This window comes from Netta rufina, assembly GCF_964035555.1.
Source record: "Netta rufina genome assembly, chromosome: 2".
Classification (NCBI taxonomy): domain Eukaryota; kingdom Metazoa; phylum Chordata; class Aves; order Anseriformes; family Anatidae; genus Netta; species Netta rufina.
Window position 1 is genome coordinate 107109942 of NC_140124.1, and position 22755 is coordinate 107132696.

Sequence of the window (22755 nt, forward strand, 5' to 3'; positions counted from 1 at the left end):
CCAAGGATAAATTTTTAAAAATGGTGAATTATTGAAATATTTCTTGATCGGGATGGTTTCAGGCTGTCTATTTTATAGAGAAAACCCAAAGACAATAGGTAAAGAACTTCAGTGTTATTAAAAACAGATTTAAAACATATACAAGAAAACACATTCTCCCCATTGAGAAAAGAATATTCAAAGGTCAACATATGTTTCTAAGTGGATTGTTTTTAGCTCTTTTTACAGTTGCTGGTCTTTTATCTTTAGGAGCTCTCTAACCTTGTTTTATGTTTATTAGTCCCAAGTATTTCAGTACGATCAACACTCACCCACTGTATTCTCCTAATTATGAACAGCTACAGCACAGCTTGATGCACTTAAGACAATTTGCCTGCCTCACCAGCATAGCTCATGGCCTACCTCAATAAGAAATGCATTATGAGTTGGAGTTGGTATTTATTTTAGTAGATACCTACAGCTGGGTGAGTTCCTCTTTTGCCACACGGACTGGAAACTGTGCTGACCCCAGTGGTCACATTCAGGTCAGTCAGTAGAACTTGGTTGGAAATGTCCAAATTTTGTCACTAGTTCCTCTCCTGATATAGCCAGCAAGTGTCATTTCTTCTGTGACAACAATGTATAATAGGATTTTATTGTAGATCACCAAAACAATTTCAGAAAGGAAAAGATCAAGCTACAAAAAGATCAAGCTACATCTGACCTGGACCATGATGAAAGTGAAATGCTCTGAAGCTAAGATCCTGAACTCAGTTTGTATGTTTAATAGATTTATCTACTATATACCCTGCCCTATGTTTTGTTTTGTTTTGTTTTGTTTTTATTATTATTATTTTTTCTGATTTCTGGAACTAGTTTATGTTGGTCCTTGACTTGTTTTTAGTCTCCATCAATACTTATACAGCAATATTTGAGCCAAATTCTTACTGTGCAGGTTACAGTTCAGAGAAGTATGTCTTTAGAGGGCTTATAATCTAGACAAGAGACAACAGAATACAGATAGAAAATCTGGAAGGAACATTTAGTACCCTGTCAGAACACAGTAGAATTACTCATATTAAAAAACAAATAAATAATTCAGATCAATAGTTTAGGGTGCTTTTACCTCTCTCAGTGACAGCTTTCCGAGAAATCACACTTTCAGAATACACTTTGTTTAGTCTGCATTGCTACTGCTAATGAAAACTGAACAATGATGAGATCAGTAAATAGTATATACTCTTATGTTTTAGATTTGTTTTTACCCTCAGGAAAAGTGCAAAGGTCCATCTATAATACCATATACATGTGATGGCTATTGAACAGATTTTTTTTTTAAGAAACCAGTCTTGCATTGTATAAATATAACTGGCAAAGCTTAGGAAGAAGGCTGTGTAGCTCAGGGGCTGGCATCAAGCAGATTGTCAGGAGGACACCAAATAGACGAGGAGGCATATTCGTTATGTACAGAATATATAAAAGACATTTCACCAGACTTTAACAAAAGAGTCAGTTTCTGTTTTTTTTTTTTTTTTTTTTTTTGTTTATTATTATTTTTTTTGCTTGCTGAGACACTTCACGACCTACTGAAAATATTTACAGTACTCGAAGTTCTTCAAAAATGACAGAACTGAATTTGCAGTATTAGCTTTCCTTATTTCCCTGGACAACCTTTTACCTTAGATATCCAATATCTGTAGCTAATATTACAGATTCTTCAAGAAAAATACTTTTCTGCACGGCAATAGAACAATCTGGAGTTTTATTATTGCATTATAAAAAATCAAGAATGGTTTGATTTCAAAGGCAGATGTAAATTAAAGAGCCATGATTGTTTTTCATTGTTGATGTTTTCCCAAATAAATTGAATATGTATTTATTTCAGGTAAGGAAATAGATTACTGAATGTACTAGATGCTGTACAATGAACAATAAAATTACTTACAATATTTGAATCATAAAGAGAAAGATGTTATTTTTGGAATATTTAGATAAGCCAAACAGAAATCATTGAAATATTGATTTACCTCTTTAGAACGTTTCATTGAAAGACCAATCTTACATATGAAAAGATCACCCTTCAAAAAAATTCCTTATTACTGTTTTCATTAATACTTTATTCTACAAGAAATCTTTGTGTGAAAGATTGAAATGCTTGTAGCAATGTAGCAGTATTTTGCTGTACTTTAAGCTAGGATGCAAGGCTGGACAGATGTTGAATTCCCTGACCATTCACATCCCTAACCTGATGGAGTGCCTCCTGATACATTATTGATAACAGAGAAGGCAAAGAAAACATAGCGTCCATTGCATTGTGCTGATGGTGCACTTTCTTTGCAGTTACCTCTTGCAGCCACCTCCACATTTTGCCACTACTCACTATGGTGATGTAGTCTGATTGATCCTGAGCAGACACAAGTGATTCCTTCTGCATTGACTCTGATTTTTGCTTCCAGGGCGGATAACATTTTGTAGCTCAGCCTCTGAATGGGTTCAAGCTGTCATATAGATGATGTACAAAATTAATTCACAGGAGAGTTCTCATTCATTTCCAAGATCTAGCTCTATAACAGAGTGCATACAGCCACTGACACCAAGCAACTTGCACACAGGAGAGAAATGGCTACCAAGATATATCTTACAATGTTCTGAGGAATATAAAAATGCTTAATTTCCCTACTGTTCCAATTTTTAAACTTATTCAGAAAGCTAAAGCTGCATCTTAACACTAATACTTACGTCTGTTTGCAATTTTATCAATAGCATAAGTAAGGAAAAAATGAGGAAAAAAGCAAAGGAATATTTCATGAAGGACAAAAACCTGTACAAGGACAAGCTGGTATGGACGAGACAATAGCTGGAGTAAGGAGAAATAATGACAACTGACAAGCTAGAGAATATGACTATGGGCAGTATTCAGTCACTTGGTCACTGCTGCTGCAAGTGCTTTATAGGGAAATATAAGCATCAGAGACAATTCTTGCTCAAAGACTGCAACATTTAGCAGGGGAGTATATGCTTGGTAGCCTAAGACTGCAAGTCCCAGAAAACACTATTCATCCACCAGTTTTATTTGAAATATTTCTTATTAACACATAATTCCAGTTCCCTTTGATTCAGAGGCATGGAATATACAAGATCTCAAGACATACTTGGTCTTCCAACGTGAGGTTCAATTTCTTTTAGAAAGAAAATAGAAAATAGACTTTATCCAAAACATCATACTAAGCAATGTGAGGATGTTACCAGGTGGCTTATAAACATTAATTTAAAATTCATCAGTGCAATTCAGAGCTCTTTAAATCATATTGGCCTCAGGTATTGTGCACAACCATAAAGTAAAAGATCATTATGTACTGAAAAAGGATGACGACTGGAAGGATCAAGGAGAAAACTTATACTGTTCAGAATTTTGACTGAAACTAATTTTACTGGACTAAGTGGGATTATTTTTTTTATTTTATTTTTTTTTAGAAGACCTGGAAGTATTGTATTTCTGCATTTAAGTTGAACATACAGATCTACAGAATTAGGAAACAGAAAAGCCGACACCTTTTACCTTGCTACAGCTTAATATCTTAATATCCACAGACTCGGTTAGAAGGGAATGTGATGTATCTGCAGATGTACAGAGATTAGTTGAAAATGTAACAGGCGATACCTCTACCACTGCACAGCTAACAAGGCTCACATGGCACACCCCTTCCTAGGGGTTTCCTGAAGAATTCATGCTAGTTGTCCATTTTATGTTCCTTCCAACACCAGTAGCCTTCATCATTGTAAAAACTGGCACCACAACAGCACTAGTCTTTCTTCCAGGGAATGGAGAGATTTTTGTGCCAGAGATCAGAGCTGCAATATGGGCTGTTCTCAACAGCAGAGCTGTAAGACCAGAAACAAGACAGATGCCAATATTGGAACTGGCACCTTTGTGGACTGCAGATGCCTTTACTTACTGACAGGCTGAATGCCAGTTTTGTTCCTACTCATAGATTTGGTTTCAAAAATATAAAGTTCTAAGTGGAAAAACTAAGTAATCAGGTCTAAGAGAACAACAAACTTTGTGATAAAACTAGAAAGAGTTGATTCCATAGGGAGTATTGCTAATGATCTAAAAGTTACTTATCGGGTAACTGTATACAATGCACCTTCATTATATCCTCCAAAAATGACCCTTGTTTTCTTAGTGTTTCTTCATTTGGGAATAAGATCTCAGTCCAGACTACACTCTGCCTTGCCATGATTAAAATTCCCTTGGAGTTCATTATTCAAGGAAACCAAAAATTTGTTCTGACACAATGTGCAAATTTATCCTGTGGCCAATGAAGTCAACCCCTCAGCCTGTATCTGGAAACACATCCATTTACTGTTGCAGAAGGTAAAAAATATTTGACTTTCATCTGAAAAATATTTACCAGATTATTCTACCATTTTGTACTTGTGAATTTTTAACTTTTTAATCATGGGACAGACCTGTCTTAAAGGCTGTAAGTTCAGCCTCAGGGGAATAGCCTAACTCTCAACAACAGTCTCTGTTTTCAACTTGAGGAAGGTTATTTATTTATTTATTTATTTTAGGCAGCACAGGGGAAAGAATGTACTTGAAATACCTTTCCTTATTGCTACTATCTTAGTGTTTACAAAATAAAAACAATAACAACTCTGGTACCCTTTTATTTTTAACCCCTATATCGTAAGCAGCTCAGGATCACAAATACCATTTAATAAATTGAGGCATACAGTGGTGAGATAATTTAACCAAAATCACAGGCAAAGTAGGGAAAAATTCAAAACTGCATCCAGATCTTCAACAGCTTAACTTGATGTCATACCCTTGAGCACCCTTCTCCTAAAATCACCCAACAAGAATAGAAAGGTTTAAAAATATGCCAACACAACAAGAATTATTTCAATACAAGCTTCATCCTTCCTCACTCCCTGTTGACCACTGGCTACAGTAAATATTAAAAGGGCCTCCTCAGTCCAATTTTCAGTTCTCAGATTTAAATGAACTTGTCTGCCCCAGTGCAATTGAGAATACCTCAGAGACTTGTCTGACATGTTGACTTGTCTGACATTTAGTTAAAGAGAAACTATGAGCAAATACTTCCTTTTTTCTTCACATGAAACTATTGGGGCTGCAAATCTTTATTTATAGGAGCTGGCACGATCAAAAAACAGACATAAAGAGTTGGTATAAGCTTACAAATCCAATAGAATGCCACAGCTGTATGAGAGGAATTGTGTGTGGTATTCAGAAGCTGTTGATGATTTTATCCCTCATACCCCATTTACATGAACACAGTGAATGATGTTCAAGAGCATACTGGATGTGGTAATACCACATAGCACTGCATTGACTGGGAAACTACTAACTTCATGTGAAACTTCAGTTTCACAAAGGTCATTTTATGGATGGAAGACTAAAGCACACAGAGAAAATGGTATACCCAAGAGTATCCCAAGGATGTGGAATAAGACATAGTGAAACCCAGAGCTCTTGATTTCTAGTCCAAGCAACTAGTCATTAGGCCTGACTGCAAAACTCAATGTAAAAACATGGTTTTATGCACTGCAAAATGTTAATCCAAATCCAGATATTCTCGTGTAATGCTATGGGGCTTTGAGACACTGTAGCACTGTCAGTTTTGCTAGCTACTCTGGAGATGGAAAATTCAAATCAGCAGTTGTTTCTTTCTGCTGAAAAGAAAACAACTTTATTATTATTATTATTATTATTAATAATAATTTTATTATTAATTTTATTATTTCATTTGTTTTTGCTTTGGCCTGCATGCCAACACAACAGCAGCTTAATACAGATATCATCAGTTTCAGCAGAGTCCAAAATGACATATAACTTTCTATTAAATTCTGTGCTTACATAGCTGAGAAAAAATATGTTTTGGAAACAGACTCATGATCCTATTACAATGAAAGGAAAGTTTACAAAAGCTGTGTCAACTGACTTCATAAACCCAGAACACTGTTTAGTGTTATGGCATATAAACAAAGTAATGTATGACAAGGCTCAGGGTGATCTGAAGATGTGGATGAAGTATATACAAGTCCAAAGGAGAAAACAAAAAGGATCAGAAGAGAGCAGGGCTTAAACAAGAGTCCTGCTCTGGGGAGTTTATGATTCATTCAAAACATGTGTGCAAAATGGTGTTCAGATTTCAAACTTCGGTGGAAGCCACTTATGATTCATCCACAGATGTCATATAATAGCTGTACATTGCCAAATGAATTGACCTAAGACTGTATTTAATCACACTTTCAAGAATTTCAAAATGACTAGCTACCTCTGATTTGTACCTCAAAATGATTCCTTTATTCTGTGTTCATACCTACTCTCTCCTTAGTACTGCACAATCTCAAGAAACTTCTGTTTCTGCCAAAACAGAAGCATTTGTGTTTTACAATAACAAAAATAATAATTATTTGTTTCACTGAGATTTTTTATCAAGCAATTTTCACCCCCCTATCATTTCAAACCAAAACAGAAGGGGAAAGAGGTAGGTCTTGGCCAGACAGACAGAGACTAGTCACCTCCAGAAGCCAAGGACTGAATTAGATGAACATTTGTTGTGATCCAGTATGGCAATTCATATGGTCATCAGTTTAAATGATATTGCAGTGCTGACAGACATGCCTGAATACAACAATTTTAATACCTTTTTATTTGTGCTGCTCTATTAGACAGGGTGCCTTGTGGAGTCTGCACGTATTAGCATTTGAGTCTGCCAAATGTTTCTTCATTTAAACCTCCCATTTACTGTCACTGATTAATGGGTTTTTTCCAGGACCTGAGACTGTTCTTGCTTTATCTTCAAACACTGGCTGCTCACACATTTTCTCAAAAGCCATTAGTAGTCTTCTACATCTCTGCTCTATTCAGTTGGGAATATTCACGTTTGAATTGACTTCTCTTGCTGTGGGCAAGATTCTCTGTATTCAATGTCCAGAAACCATCTAGACAAAGATTACAATATTTTTCATATTGTATCTTCTTTACAGTAAGTTATCCATGCACAGTGAGGTCACATTCAATTTTTGTTCCTTGCCTGGGAAATGGGTAAATGATTCTGTGTTCTTCTGGTTGCAGTCATTTTAAAATGATCTTATTTCTTCAGTACTATTTATTTCTTGTTAGCTTTTGAACTCTAAAAGGTGAGTAGAATTTAGGAGTTGTTCACAGTGAAAAATAGTGTAGGATAACCTGCTTAACACCTTGCATTCATTGCAGCTTAATAAGATAAAATAAATGTTGCCAGTTAGTATAAGACAAAAAGATGAAGATCATATTGCTGGCAGCCTTACTGTGCTCCAGAGGGAAGGTTAATTAAGGGCAGAATTTCTTGTGACTTGCTCCAAGAAAAATATTCCCTCAATGAGCTTGGACAGCTCTAGAACATTTTGATGTATGTCTCAGGATTATTATTATTATTTTAAATGTATTCCCCGAAAGACCACCTTCCAGTGCAGCCTGTTTTCTTTTTGGCATTTTTGAAAAGACACTAACAGCCATAAAAATGACAAGGTAGCAAAAAGATTTTTAAGATATCTAAGGATCAATATATCCTAGCCTTGGCTTCTTAAATGTAGCCTGCTTCTCAAAGACAAAGGGATGAAATATTTTGTTTAAAGATTCACCAAGTGTTTTTCCAAAATAAGAGAGAAAAGGGCTACATTCTGATTTTGGTTTCCATTGCAGAGCCTAGGCTCTAACTCTGAGGAGAGTCAGTGTCTAAGTGAAATTAGGCAGAGAAGACTGCTAACCAGAACATCAATCTCTCTCATTCACTGTCCTGGGATAATAATCTCACTTCAAGTCACTTATGCCTAGCAAACTGAATAAAATCTTTCAAGGTAATGTCTCCAAAGTAACGTCAGCTTTGTTCATTAAGAAAAAGCTTTCTGATGCTTTGAAGTAGAATTCCCAGTAGGAGAAACACTGTTTTAGACAGAGTGACACTAATTTGCTTGCAATTACTTGAGGTGATAACATTACCTGTGCACAATGGTAAACATGTCCTTTGCTGCTCAGCTGAGGCATTCCGAGTTTATCTAGTCCTTGTGGGGGACATATTCAAAGAGGATCACACACTCGGTGTGTAAGAGCAATACAGTAAATGCACAGAGCTCCTGCAAACATCACCCTGTGGACTTGCTTCTATACTCTGTCAAACTAGTTTTACATGGGGTAAAGGGAATTGTATTGAAGTCAGTGCAGTAATTTTGGCATCGAGTCACTGTAACGGAGGAGAATTAGGGTGCTTATCTCTGGCAAAGACTGCGGCATTATGCAGTTTCTTTTTCAGCCACTTTGCTGCTTCTGTGTATGTGAGATTAGACACAGAATTAACTGAGCTCCTGAAAAAAATGAGAGGAACACATCTGCAGCTCTCTCACGGAACAATAATGCAAGAAAATGCTGAAAACAAACACTTTATTAGCTATATTGCCGAGATTAGCACTGTAACATACCACTTCCCAAAGCTATGCAGTACTTTGTGCCTACAGAAGTTGCTGAGGTCTGTCTTTAGATGTGTGTGCTGTCTTTTGATACTGAAAAGCAGAACTGGTCCCTCCAGGGAAGGGATTGTTCATTCTCCGTGGAAGCATTCTGCTGCAGGAGAAAGATGAATCCTTCATAATAAATCCTAATTTAAGACATTTCAACACAGCTAATTTAGAGACTTATATTTTAGAAACTTGTGTTTTATTGCTGCACTATCCCTTTTAAGAGCACAATACAGCTGGAATAATTTCTTTCTGCCTTCACAATGCATCTTGGTATAGTAAGAAGGATTTGTCTCATCTACCATACAGTGCTGTGTTTTTTGCTGGTTCCAGCCTACTACAGTGCTCCTTTGTAAATTATTCAAAATATGTAGCCAAGTTTATTGCACATACTCACCGGCCTCCCAGAGTGAAATAGAAAACTTATGTCCCATATGTGCTTGAAAAAAAATTAGGTGTTTTTCTTTTGTATTTAGTTGAACTCAGTTTTCTTTCATTCTCCTCCCCCACCCCCACTATATTTTGGTGGTATTAAACACCCAATAACTGCTGCAAGAAAAATACAGGTTGGAAAATATGGAGACTATACTGGCATCCCAAGCTGTTCTGTGAGCTGTTTAGCGATAAAGAGATTCTGGGCCAGCAGCTTTTGTAATGATTTTTTTTTCAATCTTTCTATTGTTGTAAGTGAAAAAAGTAAAAAATGGCAGTCCTCCAGTGACCAAATTAAGAGCAACTCTACTTCATTTTGTCCAAAGCTATTCATACAAGTGGTATTAAAAATTTTCTAATTAAACACAAGGTAGCATATTATATATCATATTTCTAATTTCAGAGAAGTGCTCAACATACAATTATTAACAAACCAAAATAAAGTATTTTAAAAGCTATTGCAGTCAAATCCTTTTGTGGCTGCATTTTTATGAATAGCTCTTCATTTTCTTTAGTACTGCATGATGAAATTCAGCCTTTCCATTCTCATTCCTGACAAAATGGACAAAAGGCATGGGGTTATATAACTGTGACAACAGGTATCAAAAGATGATAAACGTATTTCCTCCCATATATCATGCCTGCCAGATATGCAGGCCCCTTCACATGCAAGGTGAACAGGAAACATGATATCTCAGCTGGTGGGGAACTTACAGTTTCCACAGTGTCAGAGGGATTCTCCTTCATTTTACCAGTAGGAATGAATACATTTTTTATCTGGTATGTCTAGCAAATTACTCCACTCTGCTAGCACAGAGGACTGCTCTTTGTGGTAGCTTCAGGTGATGATTCTGACTGAAAAAAGGGCTCCCACTAGAGAAATGATTGATGCCAGCAGTGTTAGCACTTGGCATGATGGAGCAGCAACAGCCAAGTTTTGGAGCTCTGGCTGCTGAGAAATATAATCTCCTTTTGTTATTCAGGTTTTTTCTATTTTCGGGGGTGATATTTGTGAGCAGTAAATACTAGAAACTTGCAGGTGTGTGTTACAGTTTCTTCTTTTTCACCTAATGTAAAAGCAGGTCTTGCTTTCAGCACATACCATTATCTTCACAAGGAGCGGAGTATCAGGCATGCCTCTCCAGCAGTAAACTGCACTGACACTAACTGCTGTCAAAACATTTAAAATGACAGTAACTCATAGGGAACAAAAAATCTTACATCCTACCAAAATTTCAGTGATGTTGTTCCATCTTACCTTACAACAATAGCATTGCAGAAGTTGAACCTGGTTCTTCGCTATGACTACAGACTACATTTATAACGGTTTCAAAATTGCCTTCACAAGGAGAAGTAGAGGCTTCATATCTGCAGGAGTTCAGGAATCTGCATACTTCAAGACTAGAACATTTTTTTTCCAGTAAATTATGACAAAGAATTCCTGTGTTGGTGTTATTTCTGTCTTTCATCATGGAAATATTTTGTTTCTGAAAAGATTTGCACCTCACTAGTCTGACACAGTAAATTAATCTATAAATGTGTACAATATAGAGGCATTTATTTATCACATGGTTTGTAATGTTTGTACTGCCTTTACTGCTTTCTTTTCAAGTAAAAACACTCCAAACAATGATGGAAACAATGAATTGCCATTTGACTACATTCTCTGTAGCCAGAGACTACATGCTTAATGAACACATCACACTTATATTTCACTATGGTCTACCTGCCAACTTCTTAATAAAATCATTTACATGAAGTTTTCAAAACAATTTCTTCTTCTGAATCAATCACCCTATATTCTGTTGATTGCACTGTACAGGGATATTATCTCTTTACATAATTAAAAGGCAATATTAGACATCAGTATTAAGGCTGCTTTGTTGTTGTTGCATGCAACAGAAACTCTATGCCTATCTAAAAATGTGTAAGTCCAGCAATTTTGTTGCCTTTTCATCATCATGTACCTTTCTGTATAAACCTTTCTGATTACTAATGGGCACAAAAAAGTGGAGAGACTTATGTAAAGTTTGGGTCAGATGACATCTAAAATCTTTAATTAATTCAAGGGCTTGACATTTGCATAATAGCTGCTTCATATTTTCAGACCTAGTTAACCGTATACAAGCCATCAACAGGTATTGAATTATGGCAATACATTGATTTACCATATGGAATAAGCAATTTATTCCACACTGCTAAATATATTTATAATTTTGCATTCAGGTAAGTGAGATTATCCTAAAATACTAAGGAATAACTCCTGTGTAGTCTAAATTAACATAAAGTCCTGGACTTCATGCGATTTTCTCATGCTAATTAAAGTGTAAATGCAGCCATGTTGTTTCCCTCATCTGAAGTTACAAATTCTGCAAGACTGATCTGCTTCCAACATATTTCTTCTGGTATATCATGGTCTGGTCAGTCAGCTGTGGTAAAAAAGACAAAGGTTGGAAACAAAAGTCGAGGCTACTATTACTTTGTGGAAAACATATTATGAAAGATATGGACATTGCTTAAAATCGTTTAGAAGATAATGGACTTTAAATATATATATATTATTACTGTTTAATTTGTTATTTCTTCTCTGTTACCATTCTCTGATTCTTGCTCATGGTCTTTCCCTCTCTCTCCTAATATTTTTTCTATTTCCATTAAACCTAGATGTAATTAATTCTTACTTCACCAATTGTTTTGGCTTTATTTTTTCTATTTTATTTTTTTCTTTTTGAATTCTGTTACTTCACACAGGAAATAGTTGCCAGATTATTTCAGAGAGAGTCCTATATTAAAAATCAGTACTGTTATAAAACAAAACAAAACAAACAAACAAAAAAAAACAACCTTCCATAGTTCTGGAGAAAATACCAAACAGCCACCTTTCCTTTAATGAAAGAGACCACATAACAGGTCTTGGAAAGGACAGGACACTTCCAGGAAGAGGAATTGTCTGCAGAGTTGATATACCCTTCTGGCCATGTCTTCTTTTCCACAGTTTCGTTTCTTAGGGAACACAGCAAACACATATCCATCTGCCTCCCTACCAGCCTGACCAGAACTCTTCCTCAAACCTCCCACTCACGGTCAAATAGAGCAGTAAACCACATCTGTGTTTGCCTAGGACTCAGCCAAGGGAAGTAGATATATTATTATTTACCTGCAGTAGTATCTTATATGGGTTTCCATATAGAAGAACAGAATCACTATCTAAAACATGATTGCTGCTTGTGTGGACTAGCTCGGGGAAAATAATGGCAACAAAACAGTCACCATACAAATGCAAAAACAAGCAATAAAGTGATGTTGGGCACATCAGCATTGCCTGAGGCTATACAAAATGTAACACATAAAAAGTCTTTGTTATATTTTTTAATTAATTTTTGCTTTACTTTGATAGGATTTTTGTTTTGCTGTTGAAAAATGTGACCCTGTGCCACTTCTGTGGGATGATTATCAAATAATAACTCAAGCAATGGTCTTTGCAGCCATTAGGTAATGTCAGTATGTTTAAGACTCAGTCTGAAGGAAGAGGTCAGAAACACTTAAGATGAGCCAGGAAAGACTGCCATCTGATGACTTTGAGACATTATCCCTTCCCCTTCTACTTTCATGTTCCAGTCATTTTTGTGGCATCCAGATCATACTGCTTGCAGATTTGGGTAAATTCAAGGACAGACTAAGGACCACCCCACATTGTTCCATCAAATTCTACCCCCTTTTAAAGATACCAATTATTCATGCCCGATTCTTTATGCAAGTATAGAACCCATCATCATCCAAAGCCTTACCCTATACAATGCCTCTTCCAGTTCACAACTTCTCATTCACTCAGCACCTTAAGTTTGAGGAGAAAAACCCAACACTGTAGTAAATAATAATTCTTCATCGATGATCTGGACGAGGGCATTGAGTGCACCCTCAGTAAGTTTGCAGATGACACCAAGCTATGCACGTGTGTCAATCTGCTTGAGGGTAGGAAGGCTCTGCAGGAGGATCTGGATAGGCTGCACCGATGGGCTGAGGTCAACTGCATGAAGTTTAACAAGGCCAAATGCCGGGTCCTGCACCTGGGGTGCAACAACCCCAAGCAGAGCTACAGACTGGGAGATGAGTGGTTGGAGAGCTGCCAGGCAGAGAAGGACCTGAGAGTGATGGTTGATAGTCGGCTGAATATGAGCCAGCAGTGTGCTCAGGTGGCCAAGAAGGCCAACAGCATCCTGGCTTGCATAAGAAACAGTGTGGCCAGCAGGGCTAGGGAGGTGATCGTCCCCCTGTACTCAGCTCTGATGAGGCCACAGCTCGAGTACTGTGTTCAGTTTTGGGCCCCTCGCTACAAGAAGGACATCGAGGTGCTTGAGCGGGTGCAGAGAAAGGCGACGAAGCTGGTGAGGGGCCTGGAGAACAAGTCCTACGAGGAGCGGCTGAGGGAGCTGGGCTTGTTCAGCCTGGAGAAGAGGAGGCTCAGGGGCGACCTTATCGCTCTCTATAGGTACCTCAAGGGAGGCTGTAGTGAGGTGGGGGTTGGTCTATTCTCCCACGTGCCTGGTGACAGGTCGAGGGGGAATGGGCTTAAGTTGAGCCAGGGGAGTTTTAGGCTGGATGTTAGGAAGAACTTCTTTACCGAAAGGGCTGTGAGGCATTGGAACAGGCTGCCCAGGGAAGTGGTGGAGTCACCATCCCTGGAAGTCTTGAAAAGACGTTTAGATGTAGAGCTTAGGGATATGGTTTAGTGGGGACTGTTAGCGTTAGGTCAGAGGTTGGACTCGATGATCTTGAGGTCTCTTCCAACCTAGAAATTCTGTGAAATTCTGTAAATATTTTTATGTTATTTTTGGTCCTTTTAATTCATTCCGATAAATCACTTATTTCTCCTTCCCAGGAATTACAACAGTATGCTACAGTTCAGGCAGAGATATTGGTCTTGGTTTTTCTTTGTATGCACAATACGTAGTTCTTCAGTTTTGTATTACCTTATAGTGTTTACAAGAATAATGTCTCCTGTACACAAAGTATGGTTTTTTGTTGTTTGTTTTAGTTTTGTTTTGTTTTTGAGAGCAGTCTATTAATTGTGCTGGGGTAAGTTGAAGTGGAATTGTAGCTACATCATTTTTAGCTCCATTTTTCACTCAAATATATGCCTTGCAATGAAAGGCCATGTCCAAGGTTTGTTAGATAACATTTTCCACTAACCCTGTTTTTCATCTATTTGCATTTTCTGCACTTGCAGTCACTTGAATTTTACTCAGCCATAAAATGATACAGGTTCAAACGGACCTCTGGATATCAACTGGTCAAATAAGAGCCAATTTAGAGGATTCAGGGACTTGTTCATTAGACCTGTGAACATCTCCTAGGATGGAGATATTACAAGTCTCTGGGCAATCTGGTACAGTGTTTGGTCAATCTCATAATGAAAAAATATTTTAATACTTAATCAGAATTTCTCCCACTGTAAGCTTTGTCCTTTGCCACTCATCCTGTCACTGTGCACCTTTAGAATCTCATGGGACAAGTGATAAATATAAAAATATATTTATTTTACTTATACAATATGCTTTTATATATATATATAATTTTTACATGCAATTAAAGTGTTTTATATTAAATGAATTCTGTCTTCTGCCATCTGAAGCCTTTACTTTAAATTTAAAATGAACATTCAGAGTGAACTTATTTAAAAAGTTTCAATGGTTTGAGAACTTCTATTATTTTCAGTGCTAAGATTGTTCTAAAGCTCACTGGAGTAATTAAACCCATATTTCCTTCAGAATTTCTTCAGAGCTAGCAAGTAAGGAAGTTTTTTTGTTTGTTTGTTTGTTTGTTTTTTAATAATACTACTGGCTCATATACTTCTCTATAAGGAAATTTTGAACAATGAATTTGAAAAAGCTCTCTAATTTATACTTTTTTCCTTTATCATAGTGGGGAAAGAGTGGTTTGCAATGTCATCTGTACCTTTAATATACCTGCACCCACACTAAAACAGACACTTAGTGCAATGAAAACAAAAGTTGAATAAAATGTAAGTTTGCAAGTATAATTTATTCTCAATTAATGAGGTATAACATTGTAAAATTCACCTTCTGCACTAAAGAACAGCGATACATGTACACATTTACAGTAGCTAATACTGAAATGGTAGTAGAAAAGGTGTTGAGATATGTACTAACAAAAGTCCTTCCAGACCTGGCACTCTGGGTGGAAAGGTCTCTCAAAGGCACCCGGGCCCATGAGGGTGAAAGTCTCCCATAACACTTGCCTTGTCACAGTGCCTCTCAGGTCACTTCAGTGTCTTCTGTGTCCCAGCTCTTGGTACAGAACAGGACTTTGGTCTTTGAGGTCTTCTTCTTGAGCTGGCACCTACCTTTTAGGCTTTGCAGGACTGTTGGTCATACAATCTCAGGGCCTTTTTTCCCCAGTCCATACCTCAGTACCAAAGCTATTTTTTTGATCTATCTCTTACTGAGAAGTAATTTTGTTAAGGGAAATTTCAGAAGTCCAGAGGGCTCTAGTTTCTTCTTTCTTTTCGTTTCAATAAAAAAGAAAATTGAATGAGTAGGAGGCAATACCAAATGATGAAAATGGATTTGATCACCCTTAGGCTATTTGAACTACCACCTTCTTTATACTAGAATCCTCTGGGCATTGCAGAAAGCCAATAGTTTTTAACTGCAAAGTTAGTAATCATTAGAAAGAAACATAAGAATCTCTTTTCAACCAACTTTCAGAGATGGGAGAAAAGCTGAAGATGAAGCAGAGAGGCCAGGAGGTGAAGAAAATAGGGAGGTGATAGGAAAAACTTTCTTTTGTTTGCTGCTTTCTCTAGGAAATTATTGAACAGAAAGCTGTTACTTTCACAAACGCAAGCATAACCACACTCTAGCCATTCAGTGAGATTTGCCACAATGAGAGAAGTTAAGGGGAATAAAGTGGAAGAATATTCACAAACATCCCTGATATAAACTCCACAGCAAGATTTCAAACTGAGGCAGTTACTCAGGCATAAAGCTATAGCTATTATAACCTTATTTTATGTTGTTTCAGTGCCAGAATGGGTTGACACACTGTAATTGGATTATAATATAGCAAACAATGCATTACAATGTGGCTTTAGCTAAAGAAAATGAACATACCTGAAAGGCTCTATATACAACACACTTTACTGCACTTTACTGTGCAGACATAACCAAGCTACCTTTAAAGTAGCTCGTTTGGGTAGCCAGCCCACGTTCAAGTTTCTTAAGAGCATTAGCAACATTGGCTTTGCCAACACAAGGAGAACCCTGTGACCAAGGCTCTTCAGACATAACAAGAGAGAGTAAAGGGGAAGTGTTGAGTGCTCAGTGGTAAGATAGCCTCTCTTGGTGCTGACAAGAAGGTGAAAAATTGGGCAGACCAACTCATGCTTCATGTTTCTGTCACTCAACCCTGAGTGACAGCCGTCCTCCTGTATGTCTTTATTCTCCTCTCACCAGTACCAGCAGTTCAGAGGTTGCAGGGCTCGTTCAGAAGGCTTCCTCAGACTGCTAAGGTACAGTAAAAGGGCCACAACACTCTCAGTTGTGCTGGCTGTGCAGTGCCTCAGTGCTGTAGGTGCTTCTCACAGATCACCGTGCAGATTTTTGGCTGAGCTCTGTAGTGACTGTGCCAGTACATGTGGACCTTAGGAAGTACCAGATGCACTCAGTGGGGATAAAAGCCTGAGAGCCTAAGAAATAACTCACACCCTGTGTATGCCAGTAGCTAAAATAAAGTGTTGATGTGCTAGTCTCTGTCAAAAGAGATACCATATATCTAGCTAAGTACAAACCACCAAATGATGTGTATCTATTTCTCCATAGCAAAAAAAGTCTATGGGATTCTATGTAACCTGGTTAAAACTGCAAGGGATATTCTCAGAGGCCAAAATAAAACACAGACAGCTAAGAATCTGCCTAGCAGTTGTCTGGCAATGTCCAAGGGGGAATTCAGCACAATGTCCCCATTATAGTCTGTACAGGGTGCCTGAGCATACTAAGTAACTGGAGGTTTGGTGTGCTGTGGCTCTGCTACTTTAATTCCCTGCTTCTGACAGTCTTCTTAAGTATTAGGTTCTTAGTCACCTCCCCTTTCCATTAGTCACAGACATAAGTATTTTAAAGTCTATTCTTTCGAATGGAAAAGCCACCAGTGTTGTGAACTTTAGTGACCATAAATCACAACAGCCATCAAATGTGTAACATCAATTACAAGAACAGCTAATTGGAGCACAGTCAGGGCCTGATCTGACAGACACTCCCACCATCAGTTTTACTGTGGATCATGGTTACTTCAAATGACTCACCTTCACTGTTCTGAAACATCTTGGTTCCTGAATGTTACTAGGCATGCATCATATGTTACTATTTTATCAGCTCATAGAAGAGTCTGTGAAACCTCAGCGCCTAAAAACCTGTTACAGACCTGTAGGTAGGGAAAATCACCACACTCCAAGAACCAGAGAAAAGAAAATTGAACTTTTTTCCTTCAGTGGTAGCCCTACTTTCTTACTCCATCACGACTTGGAGCAAGCAACATAAACTATAAATCTGACCTTCAAGGGTTATTTTTGAATTCTTCAAGTATGGTCTGTGAAGGATCGATGAGATCACCCACTGGCATCTTGTACTCCCTGACAAAGATATACTGCGATCCCTGCCTTTATCACACAATGTGCAAACATAACTTACTTTCTGCTGTTTGGTGTATAGGAAGTACACTTAAAGTCATGCACACATTACCACTGTTCTCAATGCAATTCATGTGCACTTGTGCACCTTGTGATGATGCTCTTCCATTGCACACTAATCTTAAGCATCTCCAGTAAATCAGATTTAAGTGTGGTTCTCTGTGAAGAGAACTAGGGAGGAGAAATACAAATTACATAAAACCATGTCAGTGAGGGAAGCAACATCCAATTTTGGCATGAGTGTGTAATCTAATTAGAACTTAAGTCAGTATATATATACTAAAAAACAAAAACAAAAACAAACAAACAAACAAACAAAACAGTCATTAGCAAGGTCCTTTTGCAAGACACTCATCAAGGAAACAGATGCTGACAATCAAAATCTGTGGCTGAAACCAAGCACAGCTCAGAAATTTGCATTGTTACAGGAACCAGGGTGTTTAGCATAAAAAGTGGTGATTCAAGGAAACCCATTGTAAATCACTGCTGTATTTACAACATAGGCTCTGTGATGGCTGAAGTGCAGCAGGGTTTCTGCTTGATTAGTATAAACCTTTACAATGCCAAGTGTTTGGATCATCTCAGCTACAGGCTGAAAATTATGGCTTGTCAAGGCCTAGGCCAAAGCTGGGATGTTATGCAGGGCATTACAAACACCACCACCAAGTGAGGTGATGTCAACTTGTTTGTCCTGCAGTAAGCCTTCAGCATGCTTATACAGACACATTTGGATTGCCTACATCTGCCACAGGTGAGTCTGGTCTTTTGGTACTGTCAAGGTGCAGAGGCATCAAGGAACACTGTGTTTGGTAGGTAGAGGGCAGGCATGCAAATTCTTTCTCACTAGCATCTTGTCCCCCAGGCTTCATTCCTGCAGAGGAACCTGGAACAGCATCACAAACTGCTCCTAGTCCTGTCCCCAGGGTCCTTCCACACACATTACTTTTCCATGTTTGATTCCTCTCCCAACAGTCACTGGCTCATCCCATCTCTTTTAAAATGCCTTATCAACCCTGTCATGAACTAGCCATTTCTAAATCTTAAATGTCAAACCAATGCTTGCCTCTAATCTAATTAACTTTAAAAGTTCAAATTTAATCCAAATTGAAGTGCCAACAAATGATTCTCTCGCTAACTTCTGTGTCCTAACACTTACCTTTAAAAATATACATTTTACTTCAATCAGATCTTCTCTTTCCTACATGAGGTTTCTATAGGCATCCATGTAGGTCACCTGGTAAGACAAATGTGACAATATTTTGGGGAATTTAATGGGGGCTGAAGGTTCATAGCTGACTGACAACAATTGGAAAGAAATTTAGGTGTCCAGAATTTTGTCTGTGTTTGTGAATCAACTACATTTACATTCACCTGGTCAGCCAGGACTGTTAGTACTCTTAATTTTCCCTGGGCAATGTTTTGATCAAGTAACTGTAATGGCCAAGACAAAATGCAGTTGTTTTTTAAAGGCAAATAGCCTGACCAAGCTTATCCTTTAGCGATCTGTACATATTTAATTTAATCTCACTTCCAGAACTGAACTATTTAGAATCATCAGAATGCATAGCGGAATGTATCTGAAACTCATAGAACCCAAAATACATAGAAAGAGAAAGAACAGGCATCTAACATTCTGGCAAATGTTTAAAGAGTGTGAAAAATACTAATGCTAAAGCCTATGGCAGAGAAGCATTCTTAGCTCTTCTTGGGCACCAGGCCAATGCAATCACATGCATTTAGTGTGAAAGGACTACATTTACCATTTAAAGTCCTATTTCCATATTAATCCAAAACCGTTTACAAGGAAGTAAATTTTATCAGTGAAGGTATAAAATCTATAATGGTCCACTTAGAAAATATAATAGTTATTAGAATAAATGTTCAGTATATACTTTGATGGATTAGCCCCCCTGGTCCCACTCAGCTTTTGTAATTATCAAGATGTTAACATGAAATTCACTCTTGAAGACTCTTGAGGGCCTACACAAGAGAGTTATGTGAACTGAAGTCATGGGGACAATTCCAACTTACTGCAAATATTGGTACAGAACTATTCATTCAGTGGTGAGCTGAGGTGAGCAGAGGTAGACATGAGAAGTGTTATTGCTTCATATAACTATGCTAACAATAGCTAGTACAGTAATGTTTAAGGAACTGAAGAATTTCTTAAAAGACTAGCCAAACCTGGAGAGATTTCTTAAAGCCCACTGTTCACTAAAACAGACCTATATGCCTGAATGTATATGGTTTATTTGCCTGTAAGCTTGACTACTTTTTCCACCTCCAGCTTGTCTTGTTTCTCCTCTAGAAGTCTTATCTGGAATGACATCATGAGATCATTATGGCTACAGCACTTCTCATCTTCAGCAAGCTAAACAGCATTTAAGTATTCCATAAAATTGAAATGCCCCATTGATTTAGGGTGTGTTTACACTGTAGAGAGTGGAGATGTCCCTGGGGGCTCCTGTCTGCACTCACTCTGCCTCTGGAGTGTTCCTCAAAAACCCCTGCTTCCCCTGGGTCTCAACAGGTAGAGCTAGGGCTGTATGGCAGCATACCACAGCTACTGGCTATACTCTGCACAGACTCAGTGAGTCCAGCCTCCTCACCCCCTCCTCACCCTCTACACTGCAAGTAGAGATGTTTGGTAGTATGCACTAGCTGGCCTAGGGTCTCAGCAGCACTCCACTGTCAGGATAGATACCATGACTCCATTACTCTCAGCAAAGCCATGTGTTGCCAGTTATATTGGGCTTAAGTATTTCCTATGATAGAACAGCAATCCACTTATAGCCATATGCTAAAAAGTGCTATCGTCATACAATTATAGGCCAGAGTATGTATTCATAAAAGAGTACAAACATACATACATCCTTATAGACATTTCACCCTTAATCATCTAAAACTTGCTTCTCATAAGAAATGTGTTCAAGTCTATACCTGCTCACAAGCAAGTACATAGCAGTTTGGCAGTGAATTTCCTTCACATGGCAAAAGAAAAGCTCAAAGACCATTTTCGATGCATAAAAAGATAGGTACATTTTTTCCACTGATAATATAAACACTATCCTTTTGTGTATTCAGTCTTGGAGTATTTTGATAGGCAGATAAATAAGGACTTTTACTACAGCCTCTTATTCCCATGTGGGTGGTATTTTCTATAGTGCCATTACCACCTGTATAAATAGCAGCACTACTGCTGGTGTAATTTGGACTGCTGTTGCTGTATATACTCAAAGCACAATTGGATAGTTCTTGTTGTTCACCTATAAAATGATAACTGCAGTCACCTGGCATTTGGTAAATAGATTCAGCAGCCTCAGTGCTTCAGAACGTCTCCCTAATTTGCCACAAATAAAGAACACTGCATAAAACCTACCATCCCATGTGAAGCATTTTGTAACCGCTAGCAGAAAAGGGCATACAGCATAGTTGGATGCCAATGTACTTCACCAGCAAATATCCACTAACAATTTTTATTACATAAGCTTTTAGGCTTGAACAAGAGTATTTGTATAGCACTGTGTTTCTCTGATGAAAAAAAAAAAAAAAGAGAAGAATGTACCCTAGTAAACATTCTTGATCCAGAATAAAAAATATATTTATACTGCTTTAGTGCTTAGGCTGAATATCCATTAGTAAAGTTGAAATTCATTTTGTCCCAGTTTGACAGGTGGGTGTGCTTAGTTACATAATGGTCTATATTCTAGTATCAATATTTATATGGAGAATCATTCCAGAATAACGAAAGTTGTAGACCATAAACATGAGCACTGAAGGCTTTAGAGGGAAACATGCATAGAGTATATTCTTAACAAGGGTTGTATGGTGTTTCAGGAAGGTCCACATAAACAAAAAAACTTTCTTATATCCCTCAAGAAAGTAGACTCCATCTGTAATAAACAATGACACAGTAACATCACAGTAATATTTAACTATACAGTGCCATTACGGAACAGAATTCTTGGCATTCCTGTTTTCCTTTCACATCCCTTTAAGGGCAGCAAAACCTTCCTGTCATAAAAACATTAACAGCACCTAACTCATTTAAAGCAGCTAACTTGTAGTCCTGCTTTTAGGATATTCAATCTTGTAATCTTTGGGTATGTATTTACATTATATGTAATCTTCCAACTTCAATTTTTTTTTTTTCCCCCCAACTTTTTCAATTTACCACAGCATAATAGGATATTATTAATATGAGATATTGCTTTCCTGTATGGCTCTTTTCTTCACCAGCTGAAATCAAAGATTTGGGATATAATTTCTGTGTGCTATTGGAAAGGGTCATTAGTTTCTGAGTTTCAAATAGTATTTTTGACTTTGGTTTACCAAAATGTATCAATTTTTCAGTACTGTATCAGTCAATAAATTATACTGAAAGTGACACTTTTACTGATTATGCTCTTACAGTCTTTGTGGCACTGTAGATATTAATCCTCAAAATTAAGAAGCTTGATTGCCATCTCTTCATCATACTTGCAAGTTTACTGAAATTATTAAAAATATGTTATAATTGATATAATTGTATAAACGATTACAGCAGTTTCACACAAGGAGAAAGACACTTGAAATATCAGTTCTTCCATTCAACATCAGCTCTTACATCTACCATGATTGAGGGTGTTTATAATTCAGCATTTTTATTACATAACAATAGTTCTTCTTTTTCTTTGAACCGCAACTCTTAAATTTACAGTATTTTAATCTCAGTTTTAATTGCAAGAGTAAAACTGGTGTGAATTTAAGAAAATACAATTTATCAAAGGACATATAAAGAAAAAAAAATAATAATAAAAGAGCTTTTTTCATTAACTTTAGTGGATTGAATTGCACCCTGTGACCTTGGCAGGTAGAAGTGAAAAAAAAAAAAAAAAAAAGAAAGAAAAAAAAAGCAAAGCCTGTTTTTCTTCTTTTAGCTATCCCTAGAAATTGATTACATGTGACATAACAATTTACTATTACAATACTCTAAGTATGTACTTTGATGGCTCCTCTTACATTGTTTGCATATGCTGCAGCTGGCTGGAACACAAAGTATTTCATCCAAGTAACAGTTTTAATATGATGTTCTCCTTATGTAACCTGGAAATAAAAATTAAAAAACAGAT